This window comes from Canis aureus, chromosome 14, assembly GCF_053574225.1.
Source record: "Canis aureus isolate CA01 chromosome 14, VMU_Caureus_v.1.0, whole genome shotgun sequence".
Taxonomy (NCBI): Eukaryota; Metazoa; Chordata; class Mammalia; order Carnivora; family Canidae; genus Canis; species Canis aureus.
This window is the reverse complement of record NC_135624.1, coordinates 13,903,665-13,931,144: the sequence shown is the minus strand read 5'-3', so window position 1 is coordinate 13,931,144 and position 27,480 is coordinate 13,903,665. Positions and strand designations below refer to the sequence as shown.

General features: G+C 37.7%; 3 pseudogenes; 1 reads left to right on the top strand and 2 right to left on the bottom strand.

Moving 5' to 3' along the window:
• Window positions 1-2,777: 2,777 nt before the first annotated feature.
• On the bottom strand, window positions 2,778-4,212 carry LOC144282840 (heterogeneous nuclear ribonucleoprotein H-like; annotated as a pseudogene).
• A 12,285-nt stretch (window positions 4,213-16,497) lies between these two features.
• Window positions 16,498-22,226, top strand: LOC144283823 (pre-rRNA-processing protein TSR1 homolog pseudogene; annotated as a pseudogene).
• Window positions 22,227-25,677: 3,451 nt separating this feature from the next.
• Window positions 25,678-26,766, bottom strand: LOC144282839 (glyceraldehyde-3-phosphate dehydrogenase pseudogene; annotated as a pseudogene).
• Between the last annotated feature and the right edge of the window lie 714 nt (window positions 26,767-27,480).

The window sequence follows — 27,480 nt, the reverse complement described above, 5'->3', positions numbered from 1 at the left end:
ATCCATTTTTTAGTTGATTTTTGTATATGGTGTAAAATAGGAGTCGAATTTCATCTTTTGGCATATTGCTGTCCTTTTTTATATATATGAATAATGACTCAAAAGCTTTGAAAAAACAGAAAATAAAGTTGCTAAAATAGAGATTTATGACTAAAATGCTTCAGAATGGTTTTCTTTCTCTATTCCGTGCTCTTTCTTCCAAATACCACTATAAATAATCTAAATTTATTTATTTAACTGATATGTAGAAGTTGTGATAACTTCATGATGAAAGGTTTTATATTTGGCATCCTAGAAAGTATTAAAGCACCACTATGTGACAGACATTGTGCTGTATCTTGTTTAGGACATGGAATCATTCCATGACACCTGACATTTCTCTATGTTCTCTACCTAGAGAGAACTAGACTAGAACATGAGGCTCTATGTCCATGGTTATTTTCATATTACTTACTGTAGATTTCTGGATATTTTTTTATGCTATCACCAGTAGTCCTTGAAATTAAGGGAAAAGCTTTGTGACTTTGGTTTTTCAGATATGGAACACAACCAAAAGACATAAGCTTTATGATTCCTTAAGGAGTCTGTTTTCTTTTCTTTTCTTTTTTTTTTTTCAGTTTTTAAAAAGATTTATTTGAAAAGTTTCACTTAGCAGAATACACCTAAAAGGAAATCACAATACAAGGAAAAGTTTAAATCAAGGCCTTAGAATTTCATACAAACACCAAGACCAAAATCCTAATGTATGGTGTTGTGTCTCAAAGTTGCCCGTTAACTTAAAAAAAAAAAAAAAAAAAAAAAAAAAAAAAAAAAGCTTATGCTTACGTGCCTTAGAGATTATTAAATGAAACTAGAATTAACAAACATGCCAAATGTGTTCACTTTTAATTGTAGACACAGCTCCTATATTGCGTTTTAGAAAAAAGCATGTCTTTCAACATGCAACCCAACAGTGTTCAATGTAATGTGGTAGAAGAGCAACATTTAACATAATTCAACTGCTTTAACCTAAATACACTTGCTGCTTATTAAGTATATCCTACAACAGAAGTAGAGTAAAGCTGAAATTTGTTTAACAGTTCTAGTTTACTCAGGTGTTACATCCTAGATGAATGTTTATTTTTTTAATTTATTTTTTTATTGGTGTTCAATTTACCAACATACAGAATAACCCCCAGTGCCCGTCACCCATTCACTCCCACCCCCTGCCCTCCTCCCCTTACACCACCCCTAGTTCGTTTCCCAGAGTTAGGAGTCTTTATGTTCTGTCTCCCTTTCTGATATTTCCCACACATTTCTTCTCCCTTCCCTTATATTCTCTTTCACTATTATTTATATTCCCCAAATGAATGAGAACATATAATGTTTGTCCTTCTCTGATTGACTTACTTCACTCAGCATAATACCCTCCAGTTCCATCCACGTTGAAGCAAATGGTGGGTATTTGTCATTTCTAATGGCTGAGGAATATTCCATTGTATGCATAAACCACATCGTCTTTATCCACTCATGTTTTGATGGACACCGAGGCTCCTTCCACAGTTTGGCTACTGTGGACATTGCTGCTAGAAACATCGGGGTGCAGGTGTCCCAGCGTTCCATTGCATCTGACTCTTTGGGGTAAATCCCCAACAGTGCAATTGCCGGGTCATAGGGCAAGTCTATTTTTAACTCTTTGAGGAACCTCCACACAGTTTTCCAGAGTGGCTGCACCAGTTCACATTCCCACCAACAGTGTAAGAGGGTTCCCTTTTCTCTGCATCCTCTCCAACATTTGTGGTTTCCTGCCTTGTTAATTTTCCCCATTCTCACTGGTGTGAGGTGGGATCTCATTGTGGTTTTGATTTGCATTTCCCTGATGGCCAGTGATGCAGAGCATTTTCTCATGTGTATGTTGGCCATGTCTATGTCTTCCTCTGTGAGATTTCTCTTCATGTCTTTTGCCCATTTCTTGATTGGATTGTTTGTTTCTTTGGTGTTGAGCTTAATAAGTTCTTTATAGATCTTGGAAACTAGCCCTTTATCTGATACGTCATTTGCAAATATCTTCTCCCATTCTGTAGGTTGTCTTCTAGTTTTGTTGACTGTATCCTTTGCTGTGCAAAAGCTTCTTATCTTGATGAAGTCCCAATAGTTCATTTTTGCTTTTGTTTCTTTTGCCTTTGCGGATGTATCTTGCAAGAAGTTACTGTGGCCAAGTTCAAAAAGGGTGTTGCCTGTGTTCTCCTCTAGGATTTTGATGGAATCTTGTCTCACATTTCATCCATTTTGAGTTTATCTTTGCGAATGGTGCAAGAGAGTGGTCTACTTTCATTCTTCTGCATGTGGATGTCCAATTTTCCCAGCACCATCTATTGAAGAGACTGTCTTTCTTCCAATGGATAGTCTTTCCTCCTTTATCGAATATTAGTTGACCATAAAGTTAAGGGTCCACTTCTGGATTCTCTATTCTGTTCCATTGATCTATGTGTCTGTTTTTGTGCCAGTACCACACTGTCTCGATGACCACAGCTTTGTAGTACAACCTGAAATCTGGCATTGTGATGCCCCCAGATATGGTTTTCTTTTTTAAAATTGCCCTGGCTATTCGGGGTCTTTTCTGATTCCACACAAATCTTAAAATAATTTGTTCTAACTCTCTGGAGAAAGTCCATGGTATTTTGATAAGGATTGCTAGATGAATGTTTATGTTCAAAAATACTGAACCTTAAGTCTTTAAAACAATCCTGATTTCCACTTAGAGTAAGCATCAATCACTAGCTTGTATTGCAAAACTGTTAAACTTTTTTCTCTAAAAAACGTTCACCAAGAGTCAGTGATCTGGATTAGTTACATTCCCCATCCACCACTAATACTGGACATGCTAGACATCCCTCCCATTCCGTTCACTCCCATAGATGCACAGCTTCCACTACTGTAGTAGCTGCTGCTCACTGCTCCTTGGCTGCCTATGCAGTGTTTGATTGAAAATCACTGGAGTTTTCCTTTAAAACTTGGTCATATCCACTCATGCTGCTCTGGCCGCCATAGCCACCTCCATAGCCACCACTCAGCTGCTGACTGGCTGGGCTGCCATAACTGGACTTGTTTGACAAGCCCATGCCTCCCATCATTTGGCTACCATAAGCACCACCACTTGCTCCTGCTGTAGAATTCAAGAAGAGTTATACATATCTGTGTTGCATATTTGCTTTGTCTTTTGACATAGCTGCCACAGCATCTTCATGAGTTGCAAACTTGACATCTACTTCACCAGTTACCCTGCCATCAGGACCAATTTCAATAAGTGGTGAAAAAAATTATAAAAATCATTCTCAATAGCTCTCTAAGGTAATCCCCGCATATGTACACAATATCCTATTGTGCTCTGCAAAGTAGAGCCACCATCACCATATCTGTGATCAGACATTCCTGAAAAACAGTAATTGAGGTCTCTTCCAAATCTAACAGACCCAAATCCATAGCCCTCATTATAGACATTATAATCATCACAGCCTCCATAACCTCAACCATAAGCACCACGCCTCATCTGTTCAAAGCCAGCTCCCCTGCCAATGCTGTTATATACTCTCTGCCAGCTTCAGGTCTGTCATAGGGACCTGACCGCTGCATGGCCATAAGCTTTTGTGGTGGATCATAGTGAGTTCTAACTTCAGCTCTACTGATCTTAAAGATTTCAATAGAATATGCCCTATTCTTTCCTTGAGTTTCTTTAGAGCCTTTTCAGCTATTTCCTGTGAAGCAAACTGCACAAAGGCCTCCCCCGTACTCCTCCCCTGGAAGTCCACCAGCAATGTTATCCAATTTGGCACAATTTCCAACCCTGAGAAGAACTGAACAATTTCTTCCTTGCTACATCCAAAAGGGAGTCCTCTAAGCCGTACAAAGCAAAGCCATCATTGGCCATGTCAGGACTATTTGGACCAGTATGCTTCAACACCCAATCCATTTCAACGTTGTTTGACTTGAATACTTCAACATATCTGTGTCCCATAGTTTCTCTGTCTTTTCTCATGGCCAATTTGACTTCATCTTCTGATTCAAGTTCAACAAAAGCCTCTCCACTCCGTCTGCCTTCTCTGGTGTAGATGAAACGAATACCTTGAGCCCCATTTTGAATTTTGCAGTCATAAAACAAAACTAAACAAAACAAAAACGCTGCACCTCATCCACCAAACAAGACCAGGGCAAGCTTCGGACCTTCACCACGAACCCCTCTCGGTCTTCAGTGCTAGGTCTTTCTGGGTCCCGGTGCCGACACAGGCTGAACACACGATTTCTGAGTGACTGAGAAGAAATCAGGACTCTGTTTTCTTATAGAAATCTGTTGCAGGTTCCCAGAAACAGACTGAGATGGAGAGTAGAGCACAGGAAGCTTGTTAGGTGTGACCTTCAGATTTTCACCTGATTACAGGAAAGAAACAAGATTGGGAAGGGCAGAAAGCTGAAACAGAAAGCTATCTTAGAAGACCTCACTGGAAGCTCTATAGCTGGGTTAGCCCATCAGAATGATCTCAGATTTATGCAAGATTTTAGGCCCATGCATATTCCTTATCAGCCATCTAAACTCTCTGAACCTATGGTTTCTGACTTAAATTGTTGGGAGGGAGAAAAGAAGGACTGACAGGCCAACCAGAATGAAAGAACTTCTTCGTGTTCCCTTCCAATGAGACATTTGTATGAACTAAGATAAGGCTGGATAGGAATGGTTTTACACAGCTCAATATGTATTTCTATTTCTAAATAAGAAGGAGTTCACACATGTAATGAAGTATGCCTACAAGTATTTTGGAAATTAATATTCATAATAGAGTGTTCTACTTGAAAGAGGCCCCAACATGAGACAGTTATGCCCCTACGAACTAACACTGTTCTCAAGTGGTTTCTAGTGATTAAAAAAATGTTAAAATTGGGCAATGAATCCCAGAGTATGCTTGACTTTCTAAAAATATTGACTATTTTCTTTTAAGTAGCTTAGATAGTAAAATCTCTAATTTTCATGATTTTTAGTTCTACATCAAATCATAATTTTGGGAGAAATATCACAACTTGAGTAAATTGCTAAGGTAGAACAGCAATATGATTTATTTCAACTCAAATAGAGAAAAATAACGTACCTCCAAGTTGACAATCTAACAGAAGATGCATGCTGGAAGAGAGTTAATGTAATAAATGAGTTGCATAAAGAATTTTCTCTTTTGGTAAATAAATAATTGGTAAATCCTTTAGATTTGCAACACATGTGGGACTTACACTGCCATAGGCAGAGATTTAGAGCTGGCTGGTTTTGTACTTTATGCCAGGTGCCAGTGTTGGCAGGAAAATTTGGAGAAGTGAAGGGATATAGAGAATTACTTGGCCATACTGTTGTTTAGCGTAGAAGAGTTGTGTTATCCTGCACTGTTGCCATGGAGAAGCAACTGCCAAAACCTCAGTTCTCTTATCAATGATAAAACTACATTAGTTGGGCAGCCCCGTTGGCCCAGCAGTTTAAAGCCACCTTCAGCCCAAGGTGTGATCCTGGGGGCCCAGGATTGAGTCCCACAAGTCCCTGCATAGAGTCTGCTTCTCCTTCTGCCTGTGTCTTTGCCTCTCTCTCTGTGTCTCTCATGAATAAATAAATAAATTCTTTTAAAAAAATAAATAAAATAAAACTATATTTCCTGTTATAGATGGTAAGGAAACATAAGTAAATCTAGACTGAAAATATCAGTTTTGTTTTTTTCTGTGATTATCTTCCATTACTACCTTTTTTCCATGAGTATAACTTCCAGGGTATATGTAATTATATACACTTAATGAGTTTAGAAGCCTCCTTTATCTGGTGCCAACACCACTGGTAGAAGAGCATTGTCTTTCCTCTCCTTGCTATCTCACCTTGGAGATACATTCTGAAGTCATTATGCGACTTCTAATTTTTAAAAACTTCAATGTATAGGCGATTTATTTGTTCAATAGCACTGAATAATTGAAGGAACACATCACTTAGAATCAGAAATTTGGGGTTCAATGGCCCTTTACTAGCTACCCCTTAAAATTATCATTAATTCCCACATATTTCCATATTCAAAATGGGAAAATAAGTTTCTGAAAATTCACACCAGAAATAAAGGGATAATAGAAAAATAGATACAATACAGATCTCCTAGTACCCATCTATATAATTTTTCAGGTGATTTATAATCATTTTCTTCAGATGGATAATTTGCAAGATGGAAAAATCAACTTGATTTTAAGCAGATAAAACAAGTCCTAAAATGAAGTGACATGACTCAAAATGTTCCTTGAGTTTTGGCCTTAACTTCTGTGTGAAATGATGAATTTAATGGCAATTAGACAGAAACAAAGAAAAGCATTTCAGGCACAATTATCAAGCTGCTAATATCCTCAGTGAAGCACAGCATGATTTGTTTCTGTTGCCTTGTTCCATTCTATTTGGCTAGAATCCCAGTTTATCCAGGCGTTCATGTATGGTTGAAATTAGTGAAAGTCTCATGCTTCCAGGTTTTTTTCAGTTCTTTGTCTAATACAACACCTGCTTTCTTACTGTTTTTCTTTTCAGATATGCAAAGCCTGAGAGCAAAGTATACTGGCTCATTCCTGTTCTGATTATTGAAGATCATTTTCCTTCCTGTTTTTCTCATCTTTGAGATTTCTTCACTATTAAACTTCCCTCTACATATCCCTTGTGTTTTGTTTTGTTTTGTTCCACTATTCTACAAGTACTTAAAAATTAAAAAAAAACATGTCTTGGCTCTAGCCATACCTATTAGAATTAATATTTTCTATCTTGGAAATAACTGAATAGAAATATTATCTAGAAATATTTATACTGCTAGAGTTATAGCTACTGAATGAAGACAAATACAGAATGGTGCATGTTCCACTTCTCTGCTTTTTCTATTTTCATCTTATTCTCTCTACTGTCATTCTACAAGGAAGAGACTTTTGCAAATGCAATAGCTTAACAGTTAGAATTCATTGCACTTCATTTAAAGGGGAAAAGGCCAACTGCGAAGAAATAACAAAAATCTGGTAAAATTTTTTGTTATTTTCAAATATTTATGAGAATTTAAAAATTGTGTTTATTTTTTGATTCTTGCAACAAATATAAACAAATATAAATATTAAATATGGCCATATTCTAATACCAGTTTCAGAAATATTGAGATCAACTATACATAAAAATGATATCTGAAATTAAACATATAGAAAGTCTTCAAAAACAATGAGAAAAAGAAAATGAAGAAAAAATGACAAGCTAAAATTTTTAAATTTATATTATAAATTTGTTTTTGATCCATATGACATACAGACACATGCACACACACACACACACACACACAATCTCCACATTAGTGTGGTGCTACAAAAAGTAAAATACAAAAAATCAGTTTCAGTTCTTGCCCCGAAGGCATATAATTCAGATTTTCCAGACTCACAGAACACAGAATACAGGTAAGTAGAAAAATCCATGTTAATGCTTTTCTTGTGTTGCTGTTGGCAGAGCTTCCCTAGCTGAGGGAGCAGACATTTAAATGTCCATATAAAATGCAAAAGAGACACAAAAAGAAATTTAAATGTGACTTGATACATTAAATTCTCAACATAATCCCAGCATTTTAGCCACCATCAATATCAATCACTCAAACAAGAGTTATGGCAAACTCAAGCCAAAGCTCCTTTTAAAAAAATGTTTTTAACTAGAAAACATTCTCTTTCATGGACTTGCAAGAGGGGCAGTATCAGTGGAAATGGATAGAAGCAGAAGGTATTCCATCAGAATGAATGCAAAGGAGAAAAGAGGAACACTTAAAAATAGATTTTGAAATTTAATCACCTCCAAGCATAGTATTTGTTAGGTCTTTAAAATGCAAAAGACACATGGTAACATTTTGTTTTAAACTCAGCAAACTTAACAGGCTAATTTGGGACACCTGTCCCTACTACTATTTAACATAACAACATATCAAGTGTGTGTGCAGAAACCTGAAAAGCTTAAGTATATTTAGCATAACAAACATTTTGTGAGATTCTAGGTACAGGTGTTATGGTTAAAAAAGACTTATAAATGTACCTGCAAAACCCTGACAGATGAGTAAGTAGAAACTGCAACAATCTTGTGCTGTTGGCAAATAAGAGAATATTACTAATTAATTACAATACCCACCATTTTCTCTTAACCTATAGATCTCCTTGGACCAAAATACAAAGTTAGCTTTGTAAATGGTAGGTGCTTAGAGCCATTGCTTCTGAATGTCAGGGGGTAGTCTCTGCTGTGATTATAAGTATCATTATAATAAATATTTTGATGCTCAGCTTTCCGTACATCATCCTTCACAGAAAAATGTCGCACAGATGCGACAATACAATAGGTACCTGTTTTATTGGCATTGCCCTTATTTCCCAACATGCATTCTAATCATCCAACTACCATAAAATCTTTGGGTTTAACCAAAAACTAGGTTGGAAGAGCAAACACCTGGATTCTAGCATGCACTTTCTTCTATTGTTTATTATAAATTACCCACAGCATTTTTTGCTCTGCAATATTTCCAAATAGCTAAGCCATATGATCTATCAGTCATTGACAAGATACCCTCGTCATTGAAGCATTTTGTTCACCACATATTTTGGCATTGTCACAGATTCCAAGGCTCTCTTCCATTTCCAAAAACTTTCACATATCTGTTCATCTGATTTGAAAACACATACAAGAGGCATCTGAGTGGCTCAGTTGATTAAGCATCCGACTCTTGACTTCAGCTCAGATCAGATCATGATCTCAGGGACGTGAAATTGGGCTCCACACTGAGCATGGAGCCTGTTTGGAATTCTCTCTCCCTCTTCCTCTCCCTCTCTCCCTCCCCTGCTCTCTCGCTCTCTCAACTCTCTCTCATTAAAACAAAACAAAACACATATGAAAATGTGCAAGAAAAAATTCCAACTAAAAGGCTTTTTAGTATCAACTTCTATACTACACACATATATCTATAAATGATTTAGCTACTTGTCATAATTCAACTCGGGGTCTTTAGGTATTTTTAGTGCTAATTTGCTTAGTACACCTGAAGGAAGAGATAGATGTATTTATATCTTTCCTAAGTGGTTCTTTAAAACTATTAAGATGTCTTTAAAATAGAAACTGTAGGAGTTGGCATTTTAGAATTCATTCTGCCTTTCAGGTGATTTTTCTTTCACACAGTATTTGGAAAAATATATTTTCCCCAAAGGAATTTAAGGAAGTTGATTGCAGCTGTTAAAATAATAGTAATCCTCTGTCAATCAGAGGTTAGCAATATAATTAAATTCCATTCAAAAAGTATTTACAGTGGGCCCAATTAGAGTAAAATGCTGAAATAAATTGGTATAATTTGCAAAACTTCATCAAATGGTAAATAAGGTAGATATATACTGCCCTACTCACAAGCTTCTGTATCTGTAATAGTGCTCACTACTAAAAAGGAAAAAAATAGAAAACGTGCATATTTCTGCATGTAGCATTGATTACAAATTTTAAGATTCAGCTTGGAAAAAAAATCAACTAATAGAGAATTTTAAAAAATCATATCAGAACTAAATAATCCATAAATTAAACTATCTTCTTAGATATAATTCAGCAATTAGGTAGGACCAATAAGGCCTTGATTAAGTAAGCCAATCATGGTATGGACTAGAAGCTCAATTTTTAACCAGTTATCTCTTTACCAAACAAATGATTTCACTGTGTGTTTTCCAAAGCCTCTTTTTACAGTAACAGATATTAGCTATACTTTAATTTTTTGCTGTCACATACTAAAACTTCTATCATAAGATATATTCCACTTTCTTTGGTTTATTGTTAAAAAATAATCAACTTCATTAAGCCTTATATGGCAAGGATTCTAAGTCAATAGTCAAAAATCGTAAGCAGGACTATGAACCTCTAGCATTAGTCATCAGTATAGCTCTATAAAATTTTCTAGCTAATCTATCAAGCAAATTTAATTAATTTTCTGTTACTGTGTAAAACTGCCCCAAAATTCAGCAGTTTGAAACAATGAACAATTATTAGCTCACACAGAGATCAGGAATCCTATAGTGATTTAATAGATGATCCTGATCCAGGAGGCTCTTTTATAAGATTTCTGTCAAGTTATCAGCCAGGACTGCAGTCATATGAAAGTCTGACAGAGACTAGAGGATCTGCTTTCATTATAGCTCACTTATATGGTCAGTGGCTGGAAGACTCCGTTGTTTATCACTTGTGTTCCAGCACTGAGATATGCTACATGGCAACTGGCTTTTCCCTAAGTAAGTGATGCAAAAGACAGATCAAGATGGAAACTACCATACCTTTCATAAATTAACTTCAAAAGTGACATACCATCAATCTGTCATATTCTTCTGGTTACACATATCAACCCTAGGACAAGCTGGGAGTGAAATACACAGTGGTATGATGATAGGGAGGTGGGGGTCACTGGAGGTCATCCCAGAGGTAAGTAACTACACAGATGATCAGGATAACCACATATTACTTGATATCTGAAAACTAAAATAAATTCTGTAAAAGTACTCTCCAGTTGGACAACCAGAGCTAGTCTAACACACCAGCTTAAAGGCCACTTTTTAAAAAAACAAGTATAGCATGCATCATTCTATTACTCTTTCTTTGATCACCTATTATTTCCAGAGTCCCTGTTCTATCTGATGCCCAAAGCAACCAGGGGGACTACATAATGTTATTCAATTTGAGTAGTTCTGGATATTTAATATCTCTCCCTCTCCCATCCAAGACAGAAATTCTAAGTACAATACAAAGGTCCCCATGTTTTATTTCCCATGTCTCATTCTACCTTAGCTAGGGCCCACATTCCAGATTTAAACCCTCCAAACAGACATTCCCTATGCCAGTCTTAGAATATTAAAATTTATATTTGCTTGTTTTGCCCATTATCATTCCTCCAGCACCACTAATTATATGCATATGTATGTATTAGACCTTTTTTTAAGGTCTCTAAAATACGTATGTGGCCAAGTAATTATTTTTTTAGTAAAAGAACCATCAACTGGTGTCCATGACATTCAGCATTCTCACATATCTTAGAAGGGAATAACTTTATAAACACATATGGAGTCACATGTGAGACAGAACCTTGCAAAATTATTATGCTGTCCTATAGGCTGTAAAATGTGTTCTAAATTAGCAATCAAAATTTGGGAAATGTCCAACCAAATAGCCAAAAGATAGCCAAAGCAATCTTGAGAAAAAAGAAAGCTGGCGGTATTGGGCTCCTGGATTTCAAACTATACTGCAGGGTTTGGCAATCAAAACAGTATGGTATTGGCACAAAGCCAGACACATAGATCAATGAAACAGAATAGAGAGTCCAAAAATACTTATGTGGTCAATTAATTTAAAACAAAAGAGCAAGAATATACAATGATGAAAAGGCAGTCTCTTCAAAAATTATATTGGAAAAACTTGACAGCTACATGCAAAAGAATGAAACCGGAATACTTTCTTACACCATCTACAAAAATAAACCCCAAATGGATTAAAGACTTGAATGTAAAATCTGAAACCATAAAACTCCTAGGCAATAAGAGGCAATAAGCTCTTTGACATAGGTCTTAGCAATATTTTTTTAGCAATATATTTTTTTAATCTATCTCCTCAGACAAGGACAACAAAAGCAGAAATAAACTGATGGGACTACTTCAAATTAAAAAGCTTTTTCACAGCAAAGGAAACCATCAACAAAATTAAAAAGCAACCTACTGAATTGAAGGACATTCACAAATGCTATATCAAATAAGGGGTCACATCTAAAATATATAAATAACTCAGAATCCAATAACAAATAGCCAAACAATTTAATTAAAAGCGGAATAAAGGACCTGAATAGACATTTTCCCAAGGACAACATACAGATGTTTAACAGACACATGAAAAAATGCTCAATGTAATTAACCATCAGAGAAATACAAATCAAAATCTTGCCATTTGTGACTACATGGATGGATCTAGAGGGCATTATGCTAAGTGAAACATATCTGACAAAGACAAATACTGTATGTTTTTACATATATGTAAAATCTACAAAATGAAAGAAATAAAACAAAACAAACAGATTGATAGATACAGAGGACAAACTGATGGTTGCCAGGGACAGGGGTAGATGAAATAGGGGAATAAAATTAAGAGGTACAATATTCCAGTTATAAATAGGCAATACACTGGGATGTAATGCACTGCACAGGGAATATAATCAATAATATTGTCACTTTGAACGGTGACCGATGGTAACTTGACTTATTGCAGTGATCATTTCATAATGTATGTAAATATCAAATCATTATGTTGTATACTTGAAACAAATACAATATTGTATGTCAATTCTTCATTTTGAAAAGATAAGGAAAAACAAAAACTGTGTTACTATTACATATCTCTGTTCATCCAGCAAAACTTTTTAACTCAAAAATGTTTGAAAAATTTGCTCCCATACATAGAGTAAAAGAGGAAACAAAAAATGGAAGTGGGATTATATGTACTTAAGGGAAATATGTGTACTTACTCCCATGATTCCGGGCTCTACTGGATTCCAGGAAACATTTCAAAAATGCTCATTGAATTGCATTGATTGATTGTTATTGTTATTACGTTGGTTTAGAAGCTGAGATTGCCTTTTAGCCAATGCAGCTTCTCATACTATTAGGTCAAAAGGCAAAAAGATATTTATGTAGACTGACATGATTAATACTCACTATCAGGGGAGTATTACATAATTGAATGAAGAATATGAATAGAACTCAGGTGATCCTCTAAAGTACCCACTAATAGAACTACATGGAATACAAATGTTACTGCAATTTATACAGGTAGGATCGTCAAAATCACAGATTCTTATTGAGAAAAGTATAGATCATACTGTGGGTACAAAAGCCTGACAAGTTGAGGTACTGCCTTAAAGCCAGAAGAATCTGCAATGGGTGATTGAGGAGGTAATTTGTAAATATGTACCATAGCTTCCTGTTTAGTTTTAAACACCAAGGACTGTAGCCTTTGTCCATTTTTAATTCCTTTCTAGTGTTTATATTTATTTCTATATTGTAGGTAACAAACTTTCTTCCATAGAAATGAATACGGAGTCATAGAAAGACATTGGATCAAGAGTTTGATAGAGGTTGGATTCAGTATTGAATTATGAGGAAATTTAGGATTTCCTAGAAAGTCTGTACTTAGAATTGAATGTAAAAACTGATCAAATTTTAGGTCCTCTTCCTTTGGAAATGGAATGTGTTTTAGTAGTGTAAGGAACCCTTGAATTATGTCCCGTGGAATCAATTGTTTTCCAAGTATAAAAAGAGGAATACATGCAGATAGTGGTGAAAAAATTTCATTATAGTAGATAATTGTCACTTATTGAGTAGCTATAATTTAAATAGATTAAATTTAGAATTACTAGTTTTATTGTGTATCTGGTGGGAGGCAAGTCCCCATCCTACATCCACACTCTAAAAGCTCCCTGACACATGAGCTTGGGTTGGTGAATCAGGTCTTCCTTACTTAGGCACTGAATATTAGGAGAGAATCACAAATTTCAAGAAAAGTTAGAGGTTACTCAAGTTGACAGAGTCAGAGTTTCAATTGTGGCATTTGCAAGAATTTGTAGAATTGAGTTTCCAGTGATAAAATGCCCAGAGTGGCATCCATCAGTTTATTTCAGTAGCCTGTGGTCTCCTAACCAATTACCTTGTTACTGTTCATTTTTTTCAGTCTTGTTTTCCAAATTCACCCTAGGTCAATTTTATATTATCTTAAGTGATTTCCATTCACATGCTACATTTCTGTTTTTGAAACAAACTGCAAGGAATTTGAGAGATGCCCTCTAAAGTTAGATATAACAAGTATACATTTGCCCTAGATGAAGCTTCTGAATATAAAGATGAAAAAGTCAACAATCTACTGAAGAAATGAGGAAGTTGAAATGCTCAGTTTACATTGCACCAATTGTGAGGTAAATATGAGTTTGGAAATTCTATGTCATATTCATTTTATGATATAATATAGGAAAATATTATGATCGTGTATTTCATCTTGAGTCTATCCTAAACTGCCAATACCTTATGGAATAGTTGGTAGAAGTTGCAGCAGCATATAAATATTGAATACTGCAGTTAGATAAATACTATGGCTGTAAAAATTTGAAAAGATTTCCTATGGTTCTTTGTTGGATCAAAAGCCAACTTTTCAGACTCCCAGTGGCTCACTCCCAGATAAATTGTATTTATCTTATTAATGTGACAGGAAATGGAAAACAGCTATACCAAAATATCAGACCCCCCAAAAATGTTTTGCTATTTTGTCAAAAAAAAAATACAAAAAAAAAAAAAAAAAAAAAGACTCGAGACACCTGGTTGGCTCAACAGTTGAGCATTTGCCTTTGGCTCAGGGCATGACCCCAGATTCCCAGATTGAGTCCTGCTTCAGGCTCCTTACATGGAGACTGCTTCTCCTCCTCTGCCTGTGTCTCTGCCTCTCTTTCTGTGTTTCTCATGAATAAATAAAATCTTTTAAAAAAATGACTCATTTCAGTTGCTTTTTCTGAGGTCTCTTGTATTTCCCATCTATTCTTGATCTATAAATATTATTGGGTTCCTAGCTTACCTATGGGCCCAATTTTTATTTATACTTCATTCCTATATGATCACATCTAGTTTCATGGCTTTAGATAACATCAATATGCCAATTCTTCCCAAATTTCTCTCTAAACCTAAGCTTTTCCTTGAACTCCAGACTCATATATACAACAGTATACTATTAGGTGACAGAACCACATGAAATTGATGGCATTCAAGTGTTTTTAGCTTACAAAAAAAAAAAAAAAGAAGAAGAAGAAGAAAAGAAAAGACAATTTTATATGATTCAAACTAATTTATATCTTCACTTGTATGCTGTATAGTAATCTCATATTTAACATTTAACACAACTGATAACTTTGTACCTCTTTAACTCCTTGTCAAAACTACATCCAACCCAGGTTTTTCATCTCAGTAAAAGGCAAAAAATTTCACACGGTTGCTCAGGATTAAAACCAAAGACACTTTCGGTGGTCTTAACACTCCCTATTTTTTGTTCTACTTCCAACATATCCTGTAGCCCCTTCTTTCCTTTTCAAAGACTAAAATCCTGTTAAAGGTATCATTATGTCCTACCTTGGCTACTATTATGTTCTCCTGACTAGTCTATCTCTATATTCCATCACTTTTAGAAGTCCTGTTCTAGTAGCAGAAGAGTTTCCAAAATGTGAATTACATTATGCTTATCTTGTGCTTAACACAATTAACATATCAGATTCATATAATAAAATGTTGATGATGTATCATGCTCGGTAAAGTCTTACATATTCTGGATCCAATTTATTTTTGTGACCTCATCCAGCATCACTCTTCCCTTTTCCTCATGACATTCCATTCACACTGGTTTCTTTGCCCCCAACATGCCAACCTTGCTTTTCCCTTAGTGTGTTAGAGGAGCTCTCATCTCAGTTTTCCTATAGCTCTGTCACTTAGTTTCCAGTTCAAAAGTCACATCCTCAAAGAAGACCCTAATAATCCTATCTATCCAAAGTAACTTCCTTTAGGTAAACTCACTCTCTTCCATTACCAACATTTTTTTTTCTTCACAGCACATTCTATGAAATTTTCTAGAATATTCTTACTTGTTTATTGCCTGTTTTTCCCTATCCCCTCGTATGTTCCAGAAAAAAAAGAATTTACTTTATAATTAGAACTTTGCCTATTTTGATTGGTACTATAAACTTTGCATAGTGCTCCAGGTATCTGGTAGTCAAACTATAAATGTGTTGAAAGAATGAAGAAAATGTATTCTGTGAACTGCTGAAACAAATCGAGATTATATTCATTTCTTAAGTGGGTCATGCACTGAGGATCCATGGAGAACTCTTTAAAGCAGTATATTCTGAAAAATTATAGAAATATTTTATGACTTTTTTAGAATTTCAGAATATTTTATAAATTTATCATATTTTTAGGAGGATGAATTACTCTTTAAGTTATTGTGGATGCACTTAAAATATACAAATCTAGATGAGCTATTGCTTAACTTCCTTAAGAAAGAGTTTGGCGTCAAGAATTGAGTTAAAGTTGGGATCCCTGGGTGGCGCAGCAGTTTGGTGCGGGCCTTTGGCCCCAGGGCGTGATCCTGGAGACCCGGGATCGAATCCCACGTCGGGCTCCCAGTGCATGGAGCCTGCTTCTCCCTCTGCCTATGTCTCTGCCTCTCTCTCTCTCTCTCTCTCTCTGTTACTATCATAAATAAATAAAAATTAAAAAAAAAAAAGAATTGAGTTAAAGTTATAAAAGACATGGTGCTTGTCCACAAATATCAGAGAGATGGCAGTGGAATCCTGGAATCCCGTCCTGAAGGGTCATCTGCCCTGGGAATATTCTGGTATCAATGTCAGTTGAGCACAGCAGATGGGTACTATGCAGAAAAGAGTTTCTTTGGCATACTTGAGACTGCTGTTCTTAGAAAAAGCCTTGCTCATAAGGTAGGTCCTTGGCTGGCATCTGGTAACTTGGTTTTGGGAGTATTTCCAGTCAACAACTAATTGATTAGGGCAGCTCATGGTGCCTAGATTACTTGAGCAAGCAATGGAGTTTAATCCTAAACACCTACTTTCCTTCTGGGAGTCTGGAATTTTGCTATATGCTAAAAAGAGAGTGCTTATGTGATTAGTCCCCAATAAAAGTTTGAGTGCTGAGTCTCTAATGGGTGTTTATAGTAGACAATATTTCACATATGTTGTTGCGGTGTTGTTGATGGGAGAAGAGTTCACTCTGCATGACCCCTCATAGGCAGAAAAGAGCATAAGGAAGCCCACACAGGAATTTATGGGAGATAGCTGTAAGAAGGCCTTGCAATTACACAAAGTGGGTTAGAAGAACATAAGGCAGAAAGCTGTCTCTCAGGTGGAAAGCCACCCTCCAGGGCAAAAGTGCCCAAGATTAGCCAGGAACACAACAGAGACACTTAAAACCTAACCTCTGACTAGAATGCTTGTCTCACTAGCTTTGTTGTCACAGATTGCAATCACCAGGAGATGAATGCCCGCCACCTATTGTTAGCTAAACTTAGTATATGTTAATGATTGCCTTGTGATCCTTGCCTCAAGCACCTACCCCGGATTTTGTCAGGAAACCTGAGTGAATACAAGTAATGGCAAAGCCTTCCCTGGGGCTCTTGTCCATTACTGACATTAACCTCTCTTGTTCTCATTTCTGCCTTTGTTCTGCTTGCTTGCTGGATGGGGGAGAACTTCTCAGGCTTCAATGGCCTGCAACAGGGATTCATCCAGATTCCACCTGTGTCTTTTTTCCTTTGTGGTCTAGCTGTGTATTCTGACAGCATCACTATTTCATTTAACCACAAATTAAACTAAACAAAAATAAATAAATAAAAGACGTGGTGCTTGTTTGGTCTTGCTTTCTAGTGTTATTAGTATTAGTATTAGTATTAGTATTAGTATTATTAGTTTAGTGTTAGTATTCTGGGGTAACTCATAAACATAAGTTGCTGCATCTGACCCCTCCTACTACTGTGAGAGAAGCATGATGTTTATTGAGAGTTTTGGAGTTAGTAAGCAACAAATACATCATTTGGACTTGTCAGTACAACTCTTTTACCAAAGTTGGACGTGAGAGTTATTCTTATTATCCCTTGTGATACACCAGTGAAATTTTTACCCTCTGTCCTGAAGTACACAAAACTTTGGGCTCTGCAACACAGACTTATTAGCTCCCATGGGAGAATCCTTTCACCAGAGAACTCAACAATGGTTTCCAATACATTGCAATTTGAATTTGCCACCAGACCACTTTAGGTTCCTAATGATAGTGAATAAAAAATTAAAGAATCTTACTCTCCCAGGTGAGATATTTAGGTTAAGAGCTACTGTACTCTTAGGAAATTAGGTTTCTACTTTATAATAGTAAAAAGAAGATTATGTTTGGAATGTAGGCAATACCTTGGAGTGCCTTTTGGTACTTCTATGTCCTGTACTTAAAGGTAATTTGAAACTATAACAACCCTAATTCTGTGTGACTAATGGCCCAGAACCTTCAGGAATGAAGGTATGGTTTCCCCATCAAACAGGAAAACACATCCAGCCAATGTAATAACTGAGGGCAGTCATGAATGGTTAGGAAAAGAAGATAATTATAAAAACTGGCTATGGCCACATGAATAATTAGAAACAAGGACTACAATAGTTATTTGTATTTTTCCTTATATCAGTATAAGCATATTTGATCATGTATCAAATATTTACTTCTTTTTCTTTCCCACCCCCCTCTTGTCAAACACAAGAAATGTTCATTGATGCTGGCCTCCTACCTCAAAATTTGAGTTATAAGAAATCAAGAGGAATGTGGTTCAGCTAGGAGAGGAATATATTTTACACCAAGATGGTTAAAATAATTTTTATCCTCTTTGGGGAAAGATTAGCATGTTTTTTTTCTTGTTATGAGAGATAGTTGCATCATTAAAGATGAAGCATCACTTTGTTATTACCTTTGTTTGGAAATTTTGTATAGTTTATTTATTTATCTAATGATCTTAAGTATTTAATTGCTTTCTGAGGTACCTTTTTGGTGTGACACGCATTTTTTTTTGTATATATTTTTTTATTGGAATTTGAATTGCCAACATATAGCATAACACCCAGTGGACATCCTGTCAAGTGCCCCCCTCAGTGCCTGTCACCCAGTCCCCCCAACGCCCTGCCCATCTCCCTTTCCACCACACCTTGTTCGTTTCCCAGAGTTAGGTGTCTCTCATGTTCTGTCACCCTCACTGATATTTCCCACTCATTTTCTCTCCTTTCCCCTTTATACCCTTTCACTATTTTTTATATTCCCCAAATGAATGAGACCATATAATGTTTGTCCTTCTCTGATTGACTTACTTCACTCAGCATAATACCCTCCAGTTCCATCCACGTTGAAGCAAATAGTATAGTTTAAAATAGTGTATATATTGAAAAAAATAAATTAAATAAAATAAATAAAATAAAATAAAATAGTGTATATATTGGCCAAAATGACAAGGAATTGATTATGGGAGCTTTAAATTATGTTGATTTAGCTTAGGTAGAACTGTCTCCCTTCTGAATTCCTGTTCCTTCATAGTTCTGGGATAAGGTTGGCCTAACCTGGAGAAATTTGCAGAAGATTCAGAAGGCAAAGTGAAACAACAGCATGTTAATGCTTAGCAAGTGAGGTTAAGTGCTGCTACGTACAAGGTACGTCAAGATTGTGTTGACGTGCCTTGTAGATCTGGCAAAGCAGCCAAGTTGCAGGTGCTTTACTTCCTATCAGATATCTCCTTTCAGCTTCTCCAAATCCTGGAAGCAGTTTTTTTTTGTTTTTTTGTTTTGTTTTGTTTTGTTTTAAGATTTATTTATTTATTCATTCAGAGAGAACAAGAGAGAGGCAGAGACAGGGAGCCCGATGTGGGACTCGATCCCGAGTCTCAAGGATCACTCCCCAGGCTGTAGGCAGCACTAAAACGCTGCCCTGGAAGCAGTTTTTGAAAAGTGTCATGTTCAAGTGCATCAGCAATTTTACTGGTTGTCTAAATCATCAACATTGGGAGTTTAACCTCAGGTTTCCAGCTCACTTTTGCATATTCCAATTTGCCATTACTCTTCCTTCACTTCATGTCATCCATTTTTTTTCCCAAACTGTGGGATATTTTGAGACTTTAGAAATAGCAGCAGATGCATGGGCTACTCTTATGCAGACTTCATCAATACGCACAATCCCATAAGATTTCTTACTGGCTTTGTTTCTTTGATTAAAAGAGCTTGATACAGGCTGACTGGCTACACCTGAGTGGCAGCATGGTGCCCCATTGTCCAGGCCATTAAAGTAGCAGAATAAATTTCATAAAGGCAGGCAGCACTAGAATCTAGAATCTGCACATTGGGATGGGAAAGGCTGTCTAGCACTGAAAATCCTAAGCAAGAATGTAAGAAAAGAGCTCAACAGAGTAGACCAGAGGTGTCATGCCAGCCACCTCTGAAAGTGGAAGAAGATGATTCTGGCAGAGAAGAAACACCTGGGCAGCAAGGATGGCCCTCCTCATCAGGTATTGGTGGTGCCCCTGCACAACAGGATTTCCCTGACAGATGACGTTAGTTGTTTCAAGATAAGGACACTGGAACAGTACACTTGAATGAATGGGAAAACACCACTAGCTCTTTGCTGTTAGGCACTCCTTAAAACATCAGTGATTTTTCACATTTACGAGGTCAGGGGATCTGCACACTATGTTAGACATGGCTAAAGTGGTACATACCATCCTTTTCCTCCTCGATCCACTAGAAGGCTGGGGCAGCACTGGGAATTACTGCCTTTCCTGCCTCTTTGTTCAAGGTCTTCCCACCTATACACAAGCTCTCCAGGGGATTTTTGGCCTCCCACTGAAGAAACAAATAGATGTCAGAAAGAAGCTAAGTAAAGTAATAGAGAAGCACTTTCCTGGTGACAAACTTCTATTGGACACTCAACAGGAGGTAAAGATGCTACTCAGGCAGCTGGATAACCAAAAGCAATGGCATCTTTCCTTTCCAGATTGACAAGCCTAACCTGTTTGCACATGCTGCTGATTTTGTGCCCAGTGAAAAGAAAAACTTGGTGAGCACCTTGAAAAATCTCAGGCTCTATTCATGAGCAGACTCTGAGTGTGACTAACTTGCTGCATATTACTGGACAAGATTATTTCCAGATGAAACAGAGAGATGCCCCTATGGACCATTTCCCTTTAAATCCTAGAGTGGTCAAATTCCAAAAGGCCCTAGCAGTGGCAATGGAGATTTGCACTAGGATACTATAGCTGGTATGGAGGAAGACCTTAAGGTCCTAACAAAGGCAGACCCTGGTAGACAAGAATCTTTGTAAACAGAAGTTATCCCAGATTTGATGGAAGAGGAGAAAACTTGGCCCACGGAGGGGTAGCTAAGCAAGGCAAAATTACTTCTTGAAGGAAAATTCCAAGGTGGTAAAGACGATTCCCAAAGGGATATCAAATTAGCAACCTGAATAGATTTTGGATGAGGATGGTCTAAGTGGTGGGGAAGATGAATATGATGATATGGAACATGAGAATTTTATTGAGGAAGCATCTCAGAATAAAGATAGTGAAGAGGAATGGAGGAAGAATGTGAAATGGACTATAGGAGAGTCTGTCATCTTCAGAGGGTCCTGAGAAAAACCTTCCTCAAGATTAAGCTCTCATCTTTCATTTTCAGAGCTTTAGTAATATTAGGAAATGCATTTTTAAAGAAACTAAGGGGGAAAAAGTTGAAGGAACTATGGTTGGTTGATATGTCATACTTCACGTCTGAAGTTCCTGTGTCAGTGGTTGAGTACTTCAAGCAAAGAGAACTGTTGATTCCATTTTCATTACTACCTGATGAGCAGAAGATGTCAATATTGAATATGGTAGTGGGCTGGAACTCTGGCAACACTAAGCCAATGGAAGCTAGAGTAGCTGATCTTCCATTGTGGGTTCAGGCACTTCCAAGCCTCACCTTTATTATCTCAGCACACTGTGGCAGATAAACACCAATTTTAGAGACTTCTTATCCGCTGACAGGGCCTTGGTGGTGACATTATATGGCCCAATCACTTTTTCTCCCGCATCTGTGCTGCTTTTCCAATAGAATAGCAATGGGAGACCCAGCTTCATCACCATAGGCTTCTATGGTCAGTGAATCCAGACAGAATGGTCATCAAGAGTGTTATTTTGAGTGGTCATCCTTTCAAAATGTTTGCTAAGATAGCAGTAGTGCATTACATGTTCTTCAACAGAGAAATGTGTTATGATTAAAACCAGTGGAACTGAAAACAAAGTGGGGCCACAGGGGATATATCAAGGAGCCTTTAAGTACTCATGGCACCTGAAGTGCAGTTTTGATGGGAAGCTAAAATCCCAGGACACAGTACTGATGAACCTCTATAAAGCAGTTTTCCCCAAATGGATTTATGATCCCGATGTACCAGAACCAGTACTGTGGGTGAAAAGTGAGATTTCTTCAGCAGTGCTCGAAGAGGACATGGAGCAAATAGCAAACTATTATCTTACTGAAACATCTACTTTCCATTACGATTTTGAAAGCTTTTTGAGAGGGGAAAATAAGAAGTTGAATTAACCAGAAAACAAAATTTCTGAGTGTCTGCGGACACTGAATCCCTCCCATCTGTTCTGTGCAAATTAAACAGAAACAGATTGATAAAGAGCTGGCCTTTTAGCCCACTTCACCCAAGTTAAGGAGGTTAAGTCTACATTTCCACCACTGAGCACAGTACTAAGATACTAAGATGCTTTACTTCCGGAGAAACTGAAAACGCTGAGACAGCAGAGCAACCCCTGCACCAGTTCGATAAGCAGTTCCATCCTCTCCCATACCAGCTGGGTTACATACTGTTGCTATGGAGGGAAGTAAGAATTAGTGAAATGAAAGAAAGGGAAAGAGCCTAGTTGGCTGGCCTTTACAATTTAAGGACATATGTGGTTATATGCCTAGTCTGAATTTTCTTCTTGGCCATATGTATGTGTTTGCCAATGAAGGACAGGGCTTTGCTTTTTTTTTTTTTTTCCCCATCCTAACTCTGCTTCTACTCTTGAGACAGTTGTCTGAATACATCTGGGGCACCCTCCCACCTTATTCTTTCAGCACACGTGGCAGATAAACATAAATTTCAGAGGTTTCCTGTCTGCTGATGTGGCCTTGGTGGTGACAATATATGGCCCAATCACTTTTCCTCCTGCATCTGTGCTGTTTTTAAAATAGAATAGCAATGGAATACACAGCCTTATTGCCATAGACCATCAATTGTTAGTGAATCCAGACAGAATGGTCTTCCAGAGAATTGTTTTGAGTGATTACACCTGTGGCATGGACTACCCTTGTGAGAATGATCCAAAAAAGAGGACTGTGAAGGCCCTGGGACTGGAATTAGGTCCTTTTCAGTAGGTAACTGCGGGATTCCAGGATCCATAGCATGATCTAAAATGGATATATGTGTTGGTACATTCCCTGAATCCACAGATTCCCATTTAAGAGGAACAGTGCAGCCATAGGAAGGCCAGACTAGAACCATTTAAAGTATTTATCTCAAGGAAATGTGTGTGTGTGTGTTGGGGGTGGGGGGCTCTTATAGCAGTAATAGTTTGAGAACTGTCCAGAAGGCCATAATGGTTGGAGTGGAATAAGCAAGAAAATGTGGTAGATAAAGTCAGAAAAAAGGAGGAGCTGGGGCAGCCCAGGTTGCTCAGCAGTGTAGTGCAGCCTTCGGCCCAGAGCGTGATCCTGGAGGCCCGAGATAGAGTCTGGTGTTGGGCTCCCTGCATGGAGCCTGCTTCTCCCTCTGCTGTGTCTCTGCCTCTCTCTCTCTCTCTTTCTCTCTCTCTCTCTCACTGTTTCTCATGAATAAATAAATAAAAACCTTAAAAAAAAAAAAAGGAGCTAGATAACAATTGTCAGTGGTTCTCAACCCAGATGCCCATCAAGATCACTGGGGGGCTTTTAAGAAATACTCTTGCATGTCACTAACTTTAGAAATTCCAATTTAGTTGATCTGGGGTAAGGTCCAGTCACAGACAATTTAAAAAGTAGCCTAGATGACTTCAATGCAGTCAGCTTTGGAGACCACATACACAGGCACCTGGCTTCCTCTCTGAGATAGGAAGCTAGTGAAGAATTTGGGGCAGAAGGGTGTCATATAATGTTATTTGCATTTCAAGAGAAAAAGGTGCATTGAGGAGCTATAGAGAGATCAGTTAAGAGGTTACCGAAATAATGCAAGAAAGAGATTATGGTGCTCTGGACCAAAGTGGTGTCCCTAGAAATGATAACTCATATATGTGTGCTACTATTTATAACAAGTCTAGATAATTCTAACGTAATAAGTTCTATTTAAGTTACTGCCTAAAAAAAATAATATATACAGCAGAGCCTCAAGTTTATTCACTATCTAGTTTACAATTCAAGTAAGTTTTTTAAATCATTTTTAATGACAAAAATAACATAGTAAAACAAGATTGCTTTCCAGACGGCAACTGATTTTCACTCTTTCCAAAACTATGGTTAAGTTAGTAAAAACCCCATTCTTAGGTAAATTGTCTTGCAGCCATTTTTTCAGCATACATCAAGAATACCATTAACTTTTTAAAAAATTAAATTCAATTAGCCAACATATAGTACATCATTAGTTTTTAAGGATTTATCATAGGAAAAGCATATACTCATTAATTTGAGAAGAAAACTAGGGCAGGTGGGATAATTTAAGAAGCCATGTTGAGGTATAACATTATTTTTTAAATGCAGTAACTAACATTATTCACCTATAGATGTGTTTCTCTGTGCTACTTGGTTCATGTGTTAATCTTGCTTATTATGTGTGATTGTATTGAACTCACCGTCAGGAAAAAAAGGAAAAAAAACCTGGAAAAATACCTGAATACATAATATACAACATTTAACTTCATGCTTTTATAAACCTGAATATGATATGATATATTTTAATCTCCTCATATTTACTCCATTGGTAGGGAATGGATTCCTGCCCTAACGCTATAAAGATGACCAAGTACATGACACTTGAGTCTGGACAGATGGAATTGAGAGCAGTTTATTAGTCACATATATTCACCGTCTAGTGAAGAAATACTCCATGACATGTAGGGCCACATGGTAGTTGCAAATGAGAATAGAGTGAATAGCCAGGGCTGTGGGAAGCAGGCTTTGTAGTATCAAGAGAGAGAAGTGCCCCTGGTTCCTTGGGAAGATGTGATTGGCTTATTTGTATAATTCTGTGAACTGCTAGGAAACTGAAACCTGCTACAAAGGGAAAAGCAGACACTGTACCTGGTCTCTGAGAAAAGGAAGTTTGTTTAGCTAAGTAACCTTATATATTGTTGCAGATGGAGTGGAAAACTTATGGTTTTAATATTTGAGACCCTCCCCATATTACCAGATGTCAAAGCAGCATGTGATTTTAATTTTAGGCTTCATATATAAGTCAAAGGAAAAAACAAACATATACTACTATCTTTAGGACTTTTTCTTTTTCTTTTTTTTTTTTTTATTGATGTTTGATTTGCCAAAATATAGTATAACACCCAGTGTTCATCCCATCAAGTGCCCCTCCTCAGTGCCCATCACCCAGTTAACCCATCCCCCTGCCCGCCTCCCCTTCCACTACCCTTTGTTCATTTCCCAGAGTTAGGAGTCTCATGTTTTGGCACCCTCTCTAATTTTTTCCACTCATTTTCCCTCCTTTCCCTTATAATCCCTTTCACTATTTCTTGTATTCCGCATATAAGTGAAACCATCTGATGATTGTCCTTCTCTGATTGACTTAATTCACTCAGCATAATACCCTCCAGTTCCATCCATGTCAAAGCAAATTGTGGGTATTTGTCCTTTTTAATGTCTATAATATTCCATTGTATATATAGACCACATCTTCTTTTAAAAATTTTTCTTTTTCTTTTTTTGGCTGGGTACAGTATGCTTTATTGATGGTACATGACAAGGTAGGGCTCCCCAAGCCCCTCCCCTTCCTCCAGGTCTGGGATGTAAATTGGAGGTCAGGAGATTCTCAGTGTGTTGGGGGATTAAGTTGGGGCAGGGACTTCCCAGCAACTGAGGGCCTCTCTCTTCCTCTTGTTCTTGCTGGGACTGGTGGTCTAGGAGGCTTTTACTCCTTGGAGGCCATGTGGACCATGAGGTCCCCCACCTGGTTTCTGTAGCTGAATTCATTATCATACCAGGAAATGAGCTTGACAAAGTGGTCATTGAGGGCAATGCCAGCCCTTGCGACAAAGGTGGAAGAGTGGATGTCACTGTTGAAGTCGCAGGAGACAACCTGGTCCTCAGTGTAGCCCAGGATGCTCTTGAGGGGGCCCTCCAATCCCTTCTTCACCACCTTCTTGATGTTGTCATATTTGGCAGTTTTCTTCAGGCGGCAGGTCAGATCCACAACTGACATGTTGGGGGTGGGGACACGGAAGGCCATGCCAGTGAGCTTCCCATTCAGCTCAGGGATGACCTTGTCCACAGCCTTGGTGGCACCAGTGGAAGCAAGAATGATATTCTGGGCATCCCCTTGGCCATCAGGCAACAGCTTCCCAGAGGGGCCATCTGCGGTCTTCTGGGTGGCAGTGATGGCATGGACGGTGGTCATGAGGCCCTCCACGATGCCAAAGTGGTTATGGATGACTTTGGCTAGAGGAGCTAAGCAGTTGGTGGTGCAGGGGGCATTGCTGACAATCTTGAGAGAGTTGTCATACTTCTTGTGGTTCACACCCATCACAAACATGGAGGCATCAGCAAAAGGACCAGAGATGATGGCCCTCTTGGCCCCACCTTCAAGTGAGCCCCAGCCTTCTCCATGGTGTTAAAGACCCCAGTGGACTCTACAACATACTCAGCACCAGCATCACCCCATTTGATGTTGGTGGGATCTCACTCCTGGAAGATGGAGATGGACAAGTTTCCCATTCTCAGCCTTGACCGTGCTGTGGAATTTGCTGTGGGTAGAATCATACTGGAACATGTACACCATGTAGCAGAGGTCAATGAAGGGCTCATTGCTGGCGACAATATCCACTTTGCCAGAGTTAAAAGCAACCCAGGTGACCAGGCGCCCAGTATGGCCAAATCTGTTCACTCTGACCTTCACCATCAGGTCTCGGGGACTTGGCTGGCACTGCACAGAACATGCAGCTGTCTGTCAAAATGGGGAGGAGCCTAGGACTTTTTGTAAGACCCTCTAAAAGAATATGCTTCTGGTAGCCACACATGGAGCAGAATGTGGTAGAACTGCCTAGACCCATGAACAAAAAATAAATACCCAACATATATCTCTGATTTTGTGTGTGTGTGGTAATCATTCACCACTTAACAGAAACCAGTACAGAAATTCATAAGTTTTTGACATGAATAATAAATAGATGATTGTGAAAAATAAGAATAATCTATGAAGCACACATATGGATTTCTGATCATATAGATTTAATTTTTCTGAGAAGTGAACATTTCTATCTTATTCTCTCTAAGATAAGCCCCATGCTGTTGCACTCTCCTTGTTACGTCTTATTTTTCTTAGAGTATGGATATAGTTTGTCATTAAATTTCAACTATTTGTATATTGCTTTTATATTTATGATAAATAAACATTTCTAAAAGACTTGTGTTGATTCTTTAGGATGGTTCTCATATTTATATGTCAATGTTCTCCAGAGAAAGAGAATTAGTTCATAGAATTATGGAGGTGGGCATTCCCCAAGTTTAGGACAGGGTGAGTTAGCAAACTGGAGGCCTAGGAATGCTGATAATTTAGTTCTAATCTGAATGTTGTCAGATTCCAGACTCAAGAAGAACTAATGTTTCAATTTGA